Source organism: Convolutriloba macropyga, chromosome 2 (genome assembly GCF_964194025.1).
Source record: "Convolutriloba macropyga chromosome 2, txConMacr16.3, whole genome shotgun sequence".
Classification (NCBI taxonomy): Eukaryota; Metazoa; Xenacoelomorpha; order Acoela; family Convolutidae; genus Convolutriloba; species Convolutriloba macropyga.
Genome location: NC_134469.1, coordinates 3,324,711 through 3,339,046, shown reverse-complemented (window position 1 = coordinate 3,339,046; position 14,336 = coordinate 3,324,711). Strand labels below are relative to the sequence as shown.

At 34.5% G+C, this 14,336-nt stretch overlaps 1 protein-coding gene across 1 annotated transcript in view; it reads right to left on the bottom strand.

The window, feature by feature from the left end:
• The window catches only part of LOC142335566 (E3 ubiquitin-protein ligase UBR4-like), a 126,971-nt gene that overhangs the window by 72,557 nt on the left and 40,078 nt on the right, over window positions 1-14,336 (bottom strand). The gene's annotated exons all lie outside the window — the stretch shown is intronic.

Genomic DNA, 14,336 nt, shown 5'->3' with positions numbered 1-14,336 from the left:
AAATAATGTTTTTCAAAGATCTGATAGCTCTCTCAGCTACGGCAGCTTTTGTTTCACTTCTCGTTGAATAAATTTTAATTTTCTTTTCTCCACAAAATTTCCGAAATTCGCCACCAAACTCTGTTCCTTGATCAACCCATACTTTTTGTGGGATGTTGTTTTTTCGTAGCATTTTTTTGAAAGCTGCTACAGCATCTGTAGAATACTTTGATTTCATTGGTTGAACACGGACAAAACGAGAAAATACATCAACGCAGATTAATAGATACTTTACTCCGTTATTAAACTCTGACAATTTGTCCATAAAAGCTAAATCAAGACACCAAATTTCATTTATCCGCTTTGCAAATGCAGGTAATCGTCTAAAATGTCGATTTGCTTGACGGTATTTTGTATAGGAATTTTTAGTGTGGAGAAAGGAAATAACCTTGCCTCTTGATAAACCGCTCGCTTTTTGAAGATTTCTAACCGATCCAAATGCAGCTTTTCCTTCTTTGTATAATCGTTGAAGTTTCGCTTTTTCAGATTTTGAAAGGGATCCAACTCCCTCTGTCTTTGCTTTTGGCATCCTTGTTTACAATTTTGCTCGGACTTATCCCTGTAGCATCAAGTATTGTGTAATATATATCAGGAAATGCAATATTTTTTCTCTTCAATGCGTAAATAAAATCGGTAAATGCTACATTTGTATCTCTTCCATCCAGTAAAATGGAGTCACTGAGGGACAGCTTGATTCGAGGACATTTGAGTATTTGATCTACAACTGACTCGTTTTTGAATGATTTTGTGTTAGTGGTGATGTCCTTGTGAAGAGAATCTAAATTTTGTGGAACGAAGTTAACTTTTTCCTCACTCTCGTCCAATTTATACACATGTAATTTGAATTTTTGTTCGTAAAGCTGTTGAGGAATCAAAACAAACTGTTCCATTTCAAGAAAGACGGTTAATGATAGACGGAGTTAGAATTGATATAAGTTCTATTCCTTTCCTTGAACTTAAAATTGCTCTCCTTTTATTTATTCCAGTTCTTTTTAGAATAAGCTGATGAATTTCGTCTTGATACTTTTTTACGTCTCGTTTTTGAATATCTTGCAGTTCTCCTCTGAGCATGTTTACGATGCACTCGTTTAGGAACTGAATAAATTCTTTCGGACAATTTTTTAGGTAAGTTCTTTTGAAGTTCCGGGAATAACTTTGGAACGTTGTCAGAGTAGAGAGATGTTGTGTGCTCATCACTCAAAAATGTGGTCTGCTGTTTATGTTGTGGAAGGAAAAAAGTTGAAGGAATCGATCCACTATTTGTACAAAATCGAAGAGAGTCGACTGTTTTGGGAGTTAAATCAATAAGTAAATGACCATAAGGAATAGAAGTTGCTTTGGTATACCAATCTTTTAATTGTGAACCTAATCCCAACTGTTGGCTCAGAGTGTTTATTTGCAGTACATCTCTAGGAGATTTGAACAAGACGATATGAGTATTTTGTAACTCTATATCTCTTCCTAATCTACTCTGATGAAATAAATTGTGTTTGATGTATATTGTGCTGAGTCCTTTATGTCTTCCAGCTGTTGCAATTTTAACGAAATCTTTAGAGCTGGAAATCTCCTCACAAGAGTCGTCAAAAATTAACAGATACTTTGTTCCGTTATTTGGGAGGTTTTGAATAAACTCAAAGTCAACTCCTTCTATGAACTCAATATTTTTAACATCTTTAGACATTAAACCATAAAGAGATTGATAATGTTGATAGAAGTAGTAAATTTTGTCGAACTCTGGTTGAAAAGTTCCAATTGTTAACCATTCATGTATAAGATGAGATTTCCCAGATCCGCTTGGACCAACCAATGAAATAAAAATTCGTTCTTTTGTGGAAATTATCTTGTTCATAATTTAGGTGAAGGTAAAATATAACCAACTGTACTAGAAAGGATTGCAATCCAAACTGTTGTTTCTTCACACGTTGTAGCCAATGTTATTCGTACTATACAACAGACCAGAATTACGAGTATAACAAAAAATTGGGACAGAAAAACGACTAGAGACCTATTACAAGTCTGTCCAAAACATTTCCATGATTGTCGTTCCTGATTATTATCATCAAAGACAAAATTACCCAAATTTAATCCTTTATCTGTATGCTCAGTCATTTAAACGTAATCATTGAGACGATAGAGAAAATGTTTCAACTGAATTGTGATGTAAATAAATAAAAAAATGAGATAAGCTTCTAAACATAAAAAAGAAACAAACAACAGCGACAGCCAAAACACTGTCTCTTCACAGGAATTAATAACAGAAAGCATAAAAAAGGAGAATAAATTCAAAATTAAGAAAAACGACAGAATTGAAATGAAGAATAACTGTGTAACGCTAGGACAAAATTTGTTCAACTTTCTCATTTCTGAAGCAACTTTTCTATGTTTTGTAGGCGAAAAAATGATTTTAAAAATTAATTAAAAGACAATATGATACATTACAATCAAAGTATATAAAAATTTTTACAAATATTAGATTTTGTCAAAAAAATTAAGAACCCAAGTTCCATAAGCATAAGCTTTCTTCTCTGCACAATGCAATGTTTTCTTGTGTCGGTAGGGGTAGTTACTACATTCCCAGATTGTATCTTCGTTGGAAATCAACTTAGAGGCTTTTGGACATCCAAAATCGTCCAAATTTTCCACATCCTTACACAAATAATTGGATAGGATTTTACATTTCTCCAATCCTTTGGCAAAGTATTCGGTTGTAGGAGAACAATGTTGATGAATTATGGTTGGAAGATCTGAGTAATCAACTTTTCCATTATTCCAGTTTATTCCATGTAAATTCTTTGTGTTCCACTTTGCTTGAAATGTTGGCTTGTAGTCATTCGGTGGGAGGAATGTATATCCTAACACAATTCCGTCCTTGAAAATTCCCAGCTCCTTGACAACTGTTCCCTCCAAGCACTCAATATCAAACACAACGAGAGTCATCCTCTTTTTAGCTGAGATAATTGACAAATGATTAACAATCTAGTATTTTAAAAATATGAGGATGACAAACTTTAATGTAGAGACAAAAGAATAATCCAGTTATATGACCTAGAAGACAGGAGCTGGGTAATTGCGGCAGCATGTAACAATAACCTGGTCCTTCGTCTGTTGTTGTTTTCACAGCTCCAGCAGAATCATGTAAAATTGCATGTAGACGAAAAATTTTTGATCTAGCTAAGAAAAAGTCCAAAAGAGAGTTTCCATATCCAATTCTTCCTCCGTGAGGAAACTTTTGATCAATTTCGTCCAAATCGACATTTCGGTCCCAAATTTTACACGCTGCGAGAAAACAGTTTTTACGTTTTTCGTTCGTAGGGAACATTGAAAGTATGCTTCCGTAACAACTGAAAATGTTTACCAGAGTAACAATATTCATTAACTCTGAGTTGTTTCGTCCAAAATAATGCACATCTTTTTGTAATTTTCTATATAGGAAAGAAGTGTTGGTAGATGATCTACTAGATTTTTATACTCCTCTTTTTTCAAATCAATCTTTGTAAGAAAACTCCACTGATATCCGTTCCAGCGATGTTGAGAAATGGAAATTTCTTGTTTGTCAGAACGATATGTTAGAGTTGTTCTGCGCAGCCCATTATGAATAACCCACTTGAATTCAGAAATTTGGGACTCTACGTCTAAATTATCCAAATTGGGAAAATTTTGCGCTTCAAGAACTGTATATGAATACCTTTTAAGCTCGTGATGTAACCTGACGTGAAAAACTTTTGATTTATCTCTGAGACTTAAGAAAATGTTTCTAGAGCATCCAATACCCCAACTCATTCTAAGAAGAAAAAAGTTTCAAATGAAAAAAATGTTTGCTGAAAGTCAAATACATATAATCACCAAATATTCATCATTCACTATAAAAAACATCATAATATTGCGCAGCAGTAGTTATTGAAATGTACATTGTTCAATATTAGAAAAGTCTTTAAGATTTTCAATAAGTTCCTTGAATTCTTCCATTTTATAGCTGACGTAAGTCACTTGCTTGAACTCATTGCTCTCTTTGCGACAAAATAGTCGGATCTGGACATAAACTGAAGCTGGATTGTCCTGAACGTACTGTATAAAGGTAACGTAGAGTCTTCGATTTTTTCCAATGCTGATCTCTCTTGCTTTGTGACATTGTTGCAGCACGTCTTCCATTTTTGGGTTCCTCTCAAATTGAGCTGGATTTTCTCGAATTTCCCAGTCCCCATTCAGCAGATCGTTCTTCAGAAGACAAAATTTCTTGAATTCGTAATCTCCAATTCTCAGTTGTTGGTACTTTTCAAATGTTCCACATTTATCTTTTTTAAAGACTTGAAAAGTTGGTTCCGAGTAATTTTGTCCATTTCTAAATATATGGGACACAGTAAATCTCCCAAATCTGTTTGGATGAGAACCAAAGTCAATATAAAATGGGACGGAATCAGTACCCAATTTAGGTTGTGAATCTGTAAACATTGATGGAGCGCTCGAGTAACAAGGAGATACTTTGGAGAGAGACATTTACGTAACTTGAGTAAGCTGCGAGAAGTTGATTAAATGATTTGCTTAAAAAATTAAGGGCCTCTACAACGCAGAATTTCCTTTTATGCTAATGACATCATTGTTTTCGCACAATTTCCTAAAAAGGAAGAGAAAAATGTGTCTATTTAGAATTCTTCCTTAAAAGGATTTCTAATCAGAAATTTTCAATAAAGAAAACTTTTGAATCATTATAGAAAAAGAGTCTTTGTGTTTAGCACGTCTGTGTTGCATTAGAGAGAAGTAGTGACGAAAATATTTTGAACAAGTAAAACATCGAAATTTATTAATCCGCTGTTTCTTGAATTGATTCATAGTTCAAATGAGATTTTAAATTGCACATAACAATTTCATTGGTTTCCTTATTTGGAATTTGAATTTCTTTATAATTTATAAGTTGATTTCCTTATTTGGAATTTGGTTTTATTTATAATAAATAAATTAGTTTCCTTATTTGGAATTTAAGTTCAAATAAGGAAATCAATTTCTTTAGAACTAAATAATATTACAGAATGGCAGCAGTTATGTGTCAGGTTTTACCACACTTTTACAAAAAATTCTGTGAAAAGGCGTTGCTTATATCTGTATCTGTCAAAGATTATAGACCATATATTCTTACAAGTGAATATGTTGTTGCTTCACACAACAGTTTCTGTCCCCTGAAAACCTGTCGATATCACATTGTTCTCATTTCTTTCTCCATCGGAGACTTGCTTCAAAAACTGGAAGATCTCTCCTATTTATATCAGACAGTTGATTGTTTATATACATTATATAAACATCAATTTTTTGGCAATATTTTGGAAGAATCGGGACTTGTCTTTACTCAGTTAGACAGAGCCGTACAACACAATTATGAGAACAAATATGTTGAGAAGTTACCTAGTGTGTCTAAAAAAGATTGAGTAGAAAGAAGTTCAAGAGACATCTACTGCGCGCTGAACAAAGAAATGTAAGCACACAAACAATGGGATCTTCTTTTCTGGACAGAATTCAATCTCTTAAAAACTCAAAATATGAGGGTGAATTGATAAAAATTGTTGACTGTTTGTTAGACGGTCATGGCTTAATTGATAATTCTCTGTTATATCTTGAAATTAGAAAGTAATAAATTTGTAATTGCATCACAATTATTTACATAGTATCAGTTTTATGTTTGGTTTAAAAATCAAGAAAATTCAATTTCTCTTTTTTTACAATCTTTTCCTTAAATGTTTAAATTGATACCTCTAATCTGTTAAATCTCAAGTTTTGTAACAAATTATTCTTTTAAAAGTCGAGTTTTCTCACAAAAATTTTTGTTAACTGTTGGGTTTTGGAACAATTTATTTTAATAAAAGTCGAGTTTTCTCAACGAAATTTTTGTTAAATGTCGAGTTTTCATTCAATCTTTTTGTTTAAATATCAAAAAACAGTTTCCAATTGGATACAATAAAGCGCAAATTTTTTCCTGATTTTCACCAGTTTACGGTATAATTTAACGCAAAAAAGGAAGAGATTTTTAATTTGTAAAATGACAAGTTTTCTTTTTCTATAACAACTTATAAATCGAGTTTTCATACAGGTTTTTTTTCTTAGAAATCAAATTTCTGCTCAGTTTTTTTTCTTAAATATCAAATTTTTGATCAAAAACTTTTGTTAAATGTCGAGTTTTGATAATGCTATTTCCGTTAAATATCAAGTTTTGTAACGAAGTTTCAAAATTCAAAATTTTGTTTGATTATATCCTTGTGAACTGGTTTAGAAAAGAAAGCTCACATGAGAAAAATTATATTATAAAGAATGTTTAAATACATCACCAGGAAAATGTATAAATCAACATACAACTTTTCCGTTAAGAACGATTACAAATAAGCTGCAAAATTGTACCAACTCGAATCTATTCAAACAGAGCTCTCACAACATACTCTGGTAAGTTTTGAATCTCATTCCCAAAAGGTCTAGAACGTTCAAATATTACTGGAGGATCAGTTGATTGAACGCTGATTGAAGTTGTTGAATTTTCATCAGTCAGCAAAATTGGATTGTGCGCCGTTCCATCCTCTATGGAAGGTGTTGTCATTGATGGAGTAGTCGACATATCAGTAGAACCATAGTACTGTGCCGGATCAAAGTTCTGCTGTTCATTTGCTGTCCAAGTGCTAGTATCAACACTTAGCTCGCTCCCATCAAAGCTTGACACAGTTTGAAGCAAATTCCCTGACTCCTCCACTGAACTCAAAACTTGATTTACATCCGGGCTAGAGAACCAAGAGTTGGGAATTTGCCCTTCTTCCCAAGGGAAAGTATATTGAATGTTGCCAGCGACGTAGGTAGGTGGAAATTCTGTCCCAGCAACGTGGGGATAGTGGTGCCCACTAATAACAGCAACCTCGTGTCCCATCGCTTGAGTTCCAAGCTGATTCTCCGTAATTGGAACCTGACCCTGATGATAGGTGTCGAACTGTTGTCGCTGGTGTTCAATAATATGCCACACAGTGATGGGTAAAGTCATTACAGTCTCATATAATCCGTTTGATAAGTCTTTAATACTTATCCGAGCAGTCTCCTCAGTGAAGGAAAATGAGTACAGAAGACTGTTGTTTTGCACAGTAAACTTGTTCAGATGAGTTGATAGAAGTGGATTTTTTAGAAACAAAAGCAGTTTGTAAATGAACGTATTGAAAACTGTCAAGTAGAGAGTAAGTTAGAAAACAAATTTCACTTTATAGTAGGACAAAAAGAATATCTAAGTTAGAAACAGATAAACGTTACAACTGAAGTAAGATCTGTAGATAAGAAGAATGTGAATGTAGGAACTCAATTGTATAAAGTTTTGAAGAATAGTTAGCAGGACGATGAGGAACAGAGGTGAAATTAATTTTGAGGAAATGAAAGAGAATGATGAAGTCTAACTTTGTCGCTCCTATTTATAGTGAATTCCGTCCAATAAGAACAAAGTAACCAAAGAAGGAAATATTTTGTAGAAAAACTGACGTTAGTAACCGAAACAGGAAATGGAAATCATTTAATGTATCCAAATATGGAAGAAGTTGTTATAAAATGATGCTCGTATACGAAGCAGGAACATCAATGCGTGAATAGAAACCAAATATGGTTTTTGAATAATACATGTATCACATGATACGACTACTTGTTTCCTAAATAAGGATAGCTCATTGGGAACGAAGTGACATAATTTACCAAAAATGTTAAGCTCTGATAAATTTGTTCAACTTCGTTAAATTTTAAATCAATCTCGGAAAGTATTCCATTTTTGGAACAGAACTTTTGTATATATATATTTGGGAGCCGAATTCCAAATCGAATTTTTACTCCTTCAGAATTGTAATCTGTATAATAATGAAAAAACAACGCGCTTTGTACAGATGAAGTGATTGCTATGGGGTCAGGAATTGGAATACAGTTCGCTTGTGCTAGATTTCTGTACTGTTCTAAAATTTCGGGAACAGAATTCAAAATAAATAAAATTTCGTACTTGTTAATGTGTAGCTCTGACGATAAATCAAATGATTGTTTCGTTATATAATCATCATATTTGAATTTTTTAATGGAAAATGTTGCATATTCGAATCCTTTACTAAATCGGATTATTCTATCATTCTGAACGCAAATGTCCAAGAAATTGTAGAAAAAATAGGAATCAACATCAATCTCGTCAACTTTGTAAGCATCGGCAATTCCTTCTTTCCTCTTATATATTTTTTCCAACAACTGTAAATGATTTTTGATTAACATTTTTCGCAAATGAGCAAAATTTCACGCAATACTCTGTTTATGTAAAAGAAAATTAAAATTAAGAAACAATTACACAAAATAAAATCGTTAATCTTCAGAATAATTTCTTTAACACGGGATTTCGATTGGTTGAGAGGTTCCAAGACAATAACGTTAAGTTGTAAAAGCACATTCATGTGCTAATTTCAATTTTCAATAGGACTAGATTTGTTTGCAAGCACCGAATTCTGTCAATTGCGGATAGACACAAATTTGAATCACAGAGTTTGTTAAGATTGGAACAATTTGTTTGAATTTGTTGTGAGTCTGTTTTTGGATTATGGCTGGATGAAATATGAAAACTTATATAAAATGTAAAAGAAATGATTAAGAAGATATATAAGAATGATTTGCTATTTTTGAGTTTACTCCAAGGAATGAATTCACATATTTAAAAAGAGTGTTCTTAATTATTAAAGGTATTTGTAAATGGAAGAATCTGATTGGTTTATTCATTATGTTCTAGAATGTTCGGTTATGACAACAAGCTTCTTAAAATGGAAATGATAACTTTCCATATATGGAGTGATGCGTCATAGCTGTGTTCCCTAAATGTACAAAAATAATTTCTTTCATTCTCACTTTGATATTGTCACAATTAGTTGCTCGTCACAATACCCGAATTTGTTTCATCTTGTACCAAAACAATGCCTTCTCTCGATAGAAATCTCCCAGTGAAATGCACAAAGTGCAACAAAATGGTGGTGAAGAAGAATATGGCAAGACACAAGCAGTCTTGTGATAGTGGGACTCTATTTTGTCCCAAATGTCCACATTTCAGTACAAAGAAGAAAGAAGACATGAATTACCACATTGCTAAGCATCACGCTCCTAAGGATACAAAGCTAAGCACTATGTGTACTGTATGCTTGGAGGAGTTTCCGAGTTTCTATTCTCTTCAACAACACAAGAGGAGAAAGCATGGAACTTCAACAAAAGTTGGAACAAAATCGAGTGAAAAGCTTAAAGAAGTTCTAGAATCAGAGGAGCTGGAAAAGGACAACGAGCAGCTACAACAAGAACTTAGTGCTTGCCAGCACTTTTTTGACGATACTGAGATGGAAAATGGAAGACATCAAGTGTTCAACTTCAAGTTGTCCAAGCTCGATCCTCATGAAATTAATAAAAAGTTGAAAGAAGTATTCGAAAAACTCAACTGTGCAGCCAAAGTCAACTTAGCTCTAGGATTTATATTAAGAAATGTGGATACGGACGAGTATCGATACTTCTACGCTCACGAGAACAACACTTTCTTCGAGAAATCTCATCTACTCTGTTCCAAAGGAGACTTAGTCTCTCTTCAGGACAGGATTGAAAAGATGGATTTAGTGGAGACGTGTGCTCAGGAGCGGGAGAATACAAAATGGCGATTTGCTCTGACTACAAATGTAACAATATTTTGCGCTCTCCTAAAATCCATTCCAATGGGATGTATCGATGCTGTTCTTCCTGAACAGTTACTCAGACGACCAGATGTGAATTGTCTCGTATCGAATGGCTATGGTGAGACTTACAAAGATTATCTTTGCTTATTCCGAGCTATAGCTGTTCACTTATATGGATCATCGGAGCTTGAGACCAATGCAAAAAATTTGTTTAGTGCATTCCTCCACGAATCTGGACAAGACGCAATCAATTTCAGAGGGGTATCGATCGATCATCTTGTATTTGTTGAAAATGCGATAAAGCACAACATATTTATTTACGATATTGACATTGTAGATGGAGATTTTGTTGGTGAACTTGCGAGGAGAAGTATTGAAATGTATGAGAAAAATATTAATTTATTACGTTACAACAACCACATATGCTATGTAGATGATATCAACAGATTCTTTAAACGATTCCGTTGTCCCAGTTGCGATACGTTCATTCAGAAAGCGGGAAATTTCAACCGCCATGTTAAAACGTGTAAAGATAGAGTACAGCATATTTACCCAAAGAGTGTGTATACATTGCGCGAGACCTTATTTGATAAGCTTGACGGATTTGGAATTTCCTACAACGAAGATCAAAAATTGTTCAAGAACTTGGCTATTTTTGACTTTGAATCGATATGTGTACCCTCCGACCAATTAAAAGATACAAACACAACCACTTGGATTGGAAAGCATGAACCAATCTCTGTCTCTATTTCCTCCAATTTAATTGATGAACCTGTCTTCCTATGCGATAAAGATCCGAAAGCTCTCATTATATCTTTTGTTGAAGCTATTGAAGACTTAGCAAACAAAAGTAAAACTGAAATGCGGACAAAGTTTTCCTCTATTGAAGCAGTAATCAGAGCACGAGTTAACGCAATTGGCGAAAATTTAATTAAAAGAAAGGATCAAAACGCTTCAACATTTGAGTGTGAAGATGAACGTACCGAAGAAGATGATGAAGCTGATATGTCTACGCAATTTCTCCAAATGCAGAGAAACCAGCTTTTGGACTTACAGCAGCACTTTGAGCGTTATGTGAACACTTTACCTGTGTTCGGATTCAATAGTGGAAAATATGATTTAAATCTCATTAAGTCCTATCTCCTACCCTATCTTATTCATGAGCGCGACATTCAACCTACTGTTATTAAAAAAGCAAATCACTTTGTTTCTCTTAAGTTTGGTGATGTACAATTTCTCGATATCCTCAACTTTCTCGGTGGAGCTACATCACTTGATTCTTTCCTTAAAGCATACAAGACAAATGAGACCAAAGGATTCTTCCCCTATGAGTGGTTTGACTCTCCCGAAAAGCTCGATGCAACTTTTCTCCCTCCTTACGACCGTTTCTTTAGCAAACTGAGAAACTATAATCCACTGGAGAAGGAATTTACTGATTTCACTAAATTGCTTAACAGTGGATTTTCTCAACAAGAGTCATTAAAAAAGTTGAGGTTGAAAAATGTTCCTCCATCTGGAATTGACAATTACAATTACCTGAAAGGGGTCTGGGAGCAAGAAAAAATGGCTACATTCAGAGATTTTGTCAAGTGGTACAACAACAAGGATGTTGTTCCAACACTGGAGGCAATGCAAAAAATGATGGAGTTTTATCACAACAAGGGTATCGATATGTTAAAACTTGGATGTACACTTCCGAACTTGGCTAATATCTGTCTTCACAAGTCAACAAACCACAAGTTTTTTCCATTTGTTGAAGCTGACAAAGATTTACATAACAAAATACGTGAGGATATGACTGGTGGTCCATCTATTGTTTTTACTAGAAAAGCAGTAGTTGATCAGACCTTCATACGAAACTCTGAAAACCTTTGCAAGTCTATCGTAGGTATTGACGCTAGACAACTCTATCCCTTTTCAATGTGTCAAGAAATGCCCAATGGACTTTACACTCGATGGGAATTTGATACAGATTCTCAAAAATTCAGGGCTCGAACAAACAGATCTCGAACATTTGAGAACATGGTTATGTCATATCTTCAATCACAACGTGCCGAATGTAAAATTGAGAGCTACTACACAACCGGAAAACAGAAGAAGATTGATTGTTTTAGCGTAGACGGATTTTGCACACATTGTAATACGGTGTTTGAAGCCATGGGTTGTTACTTTCATTTCTGTCCTTGTCAGGAAGCTAAAGCAAGTCTCTCGGAAGAGGAAACACAGAGAGGGATTAGAAAAAGAGAACATGATGAATTGAGAAGAGATTACTTAAAAAGTAAAGGATATAAGATTGTTGAAATCTGGGAGTGTAAATGGTGGGAAAGTGTTAAAGAAGAAGAAAATGTCAGAAATCACGTGAGAAAGAACTTTCCTTTCAAATTACCTTTGAAGCAAGAGTCTTTACTAGCTAAAATAAGAGATGGGGAGATGTTTGGATACGTACAATGTGATTTGGAAGTTCCCACAGGTTTGAAGTACAAGTTTTCGAATTTCCCGCCTATTTTTAAAAATTTCAACGTTAGTCGAGCTGATATTGGGGATTATATGAGAGATTACGCTGTCGAAAACAACTTACTGAAGCAACCTCAGCGAATGCTAATTTCAAGTTTCAATCTGGAAAATGGAACAATTATTACTCCCCTACTAAATTTCTACATCAGCCTCGGTCTGAAATGTACAAGAATTTATAGATTTGTACAGTACACGCCGCGCAAATGTTTCAACACCTTTGTACAGTCAGTGGTAGACGCTAGAAGAGGTGGAGATGAAAATCCTGATTCCAGCGTTGTTGCTGAGACTATGAAATTATTGGGTAATAGCTCTTACGGTTATCAGATTATGGACAGAAGCAAACATACAGAAACCAAATATTTGAACGATGAGAAGACGCACAAAGCAATCAACGGGAAAATGTTTAAGCGGTTGAACAATGTCTCAAAAGAGCTTTACGAAGTTGAGCTAGCAAAATCAAAAATTGAACACCGCGAACCTATAATAGTTGGATTCTTCATACTTCAGTACGCTAAATTACGTATGTTGGAGCTCTACTATAACTTCTTTGACAGATTTTGCGACGTGGATAAATTCGAGGAGTTAGAGATGGATACAGATTCCCTCTATTTAGCCTTAGCTCATGAGAATTTGTATGATTGTATTCGACCTGCTAAAAAACAAGAATGGGAAGCATTGAGAAAGCAGGACTGTAACGACTCTTTCCAAGCAGATGCTATTCAAAATTTCTTCCCTAGAACATGTTGTTCTAAGCATAAGAAGCATGATAAACGGGAACCAGGACTTTTCAAGGAAGAATTCAGATGTACGGAAATGATTTGTCTTTGTAGCAAAACTTATTGTTGCTACGATGCACAGTCTGACAAATACAAGTTCAGCAGTAAAGGTCTCAATAAAAGAACACTAGAAGAGAATGGAGATGGACCGATGGAGAAATATCGACGTGTGATGGATGAAATTATCAATCTTACTTCAACAAATAGAGGGTTCAGAACAATAAACCATTGTGTTGCTACGTATGAGCAGACAAAGAAGGGACTGTCCTATTTCTACCCTAAGCGCATTGTTCAGTCTGACGGTATTCATACAGCACCACTCAACATATAACTTAATTGCTTTTACTATAGCACAATTCTTTAGTATTCTCTATTACATTTATACTGTGTCTGTAATTTTATACAATTTTAATTCATTTTTTTTCTATCATTGAATTTTTTCCAATTAATGAGCGCGCAAAAGACATTTGTTACACAATTGATTCAAACAATTAGGGGAACAATCTTTGCAATTGACCTAATATTTGTAAACAAAAATTCAACATGTCACATAATTACCCCTCAGATAACTAGGGTAATTGAAAACCCCCACCAATTAATTTCACGATTTAATAACATAAAATTTGTAAACAAAATTCAACCTGTCACATAATTACCCCTCACATAATTACAGCAATTAATTACCCACGCCAATTCTATTGTTCTCACGTAATCACTTAATAACTACACAAACATTGATATTTTCCCCTCAAAATTTCAGCCTATCAGGAGCGTCTCCGAACCTACCCCCCACATTTGCACCGACTATACTACTAGAAAATGTACATGCACAAATACATACACAAAACCTATACCCTATCTTAATACATGGCGGCACCTAATCAATACATGTCCGCGGCTATAACTAATCTCAATACATGTCGGCGGCTATTACTAATCTTAATACATGTCGGCGGCTATTACTAATCTTAATACATGTCGGCGGCTATTACTAATCTTAATACATGTCGGCGCATAATCTTAATACATGTCGCCGGCTATAACTAATCTTAATACATGGCGGCTATACCCTATCTTAATACATTAACGCCGCTATACCTAATCTTAATACATGCTAATTCATTCCCTATCTTAATACGTTAGGGAGGTCCCAAATCCCGGAAAATACGCTATACCCTATCTTAATACATGGGGGACCTCACCCACCCCGGGGAGTGTAGCTCACTATATTACTACTATTAATAGAATACACGCATTGCCTTTCAAAAAATTTGTTTAGAAACCGAAGAGAAAACAGCGGAACATCATTATAAAGCACAATGTAAAAAAAACG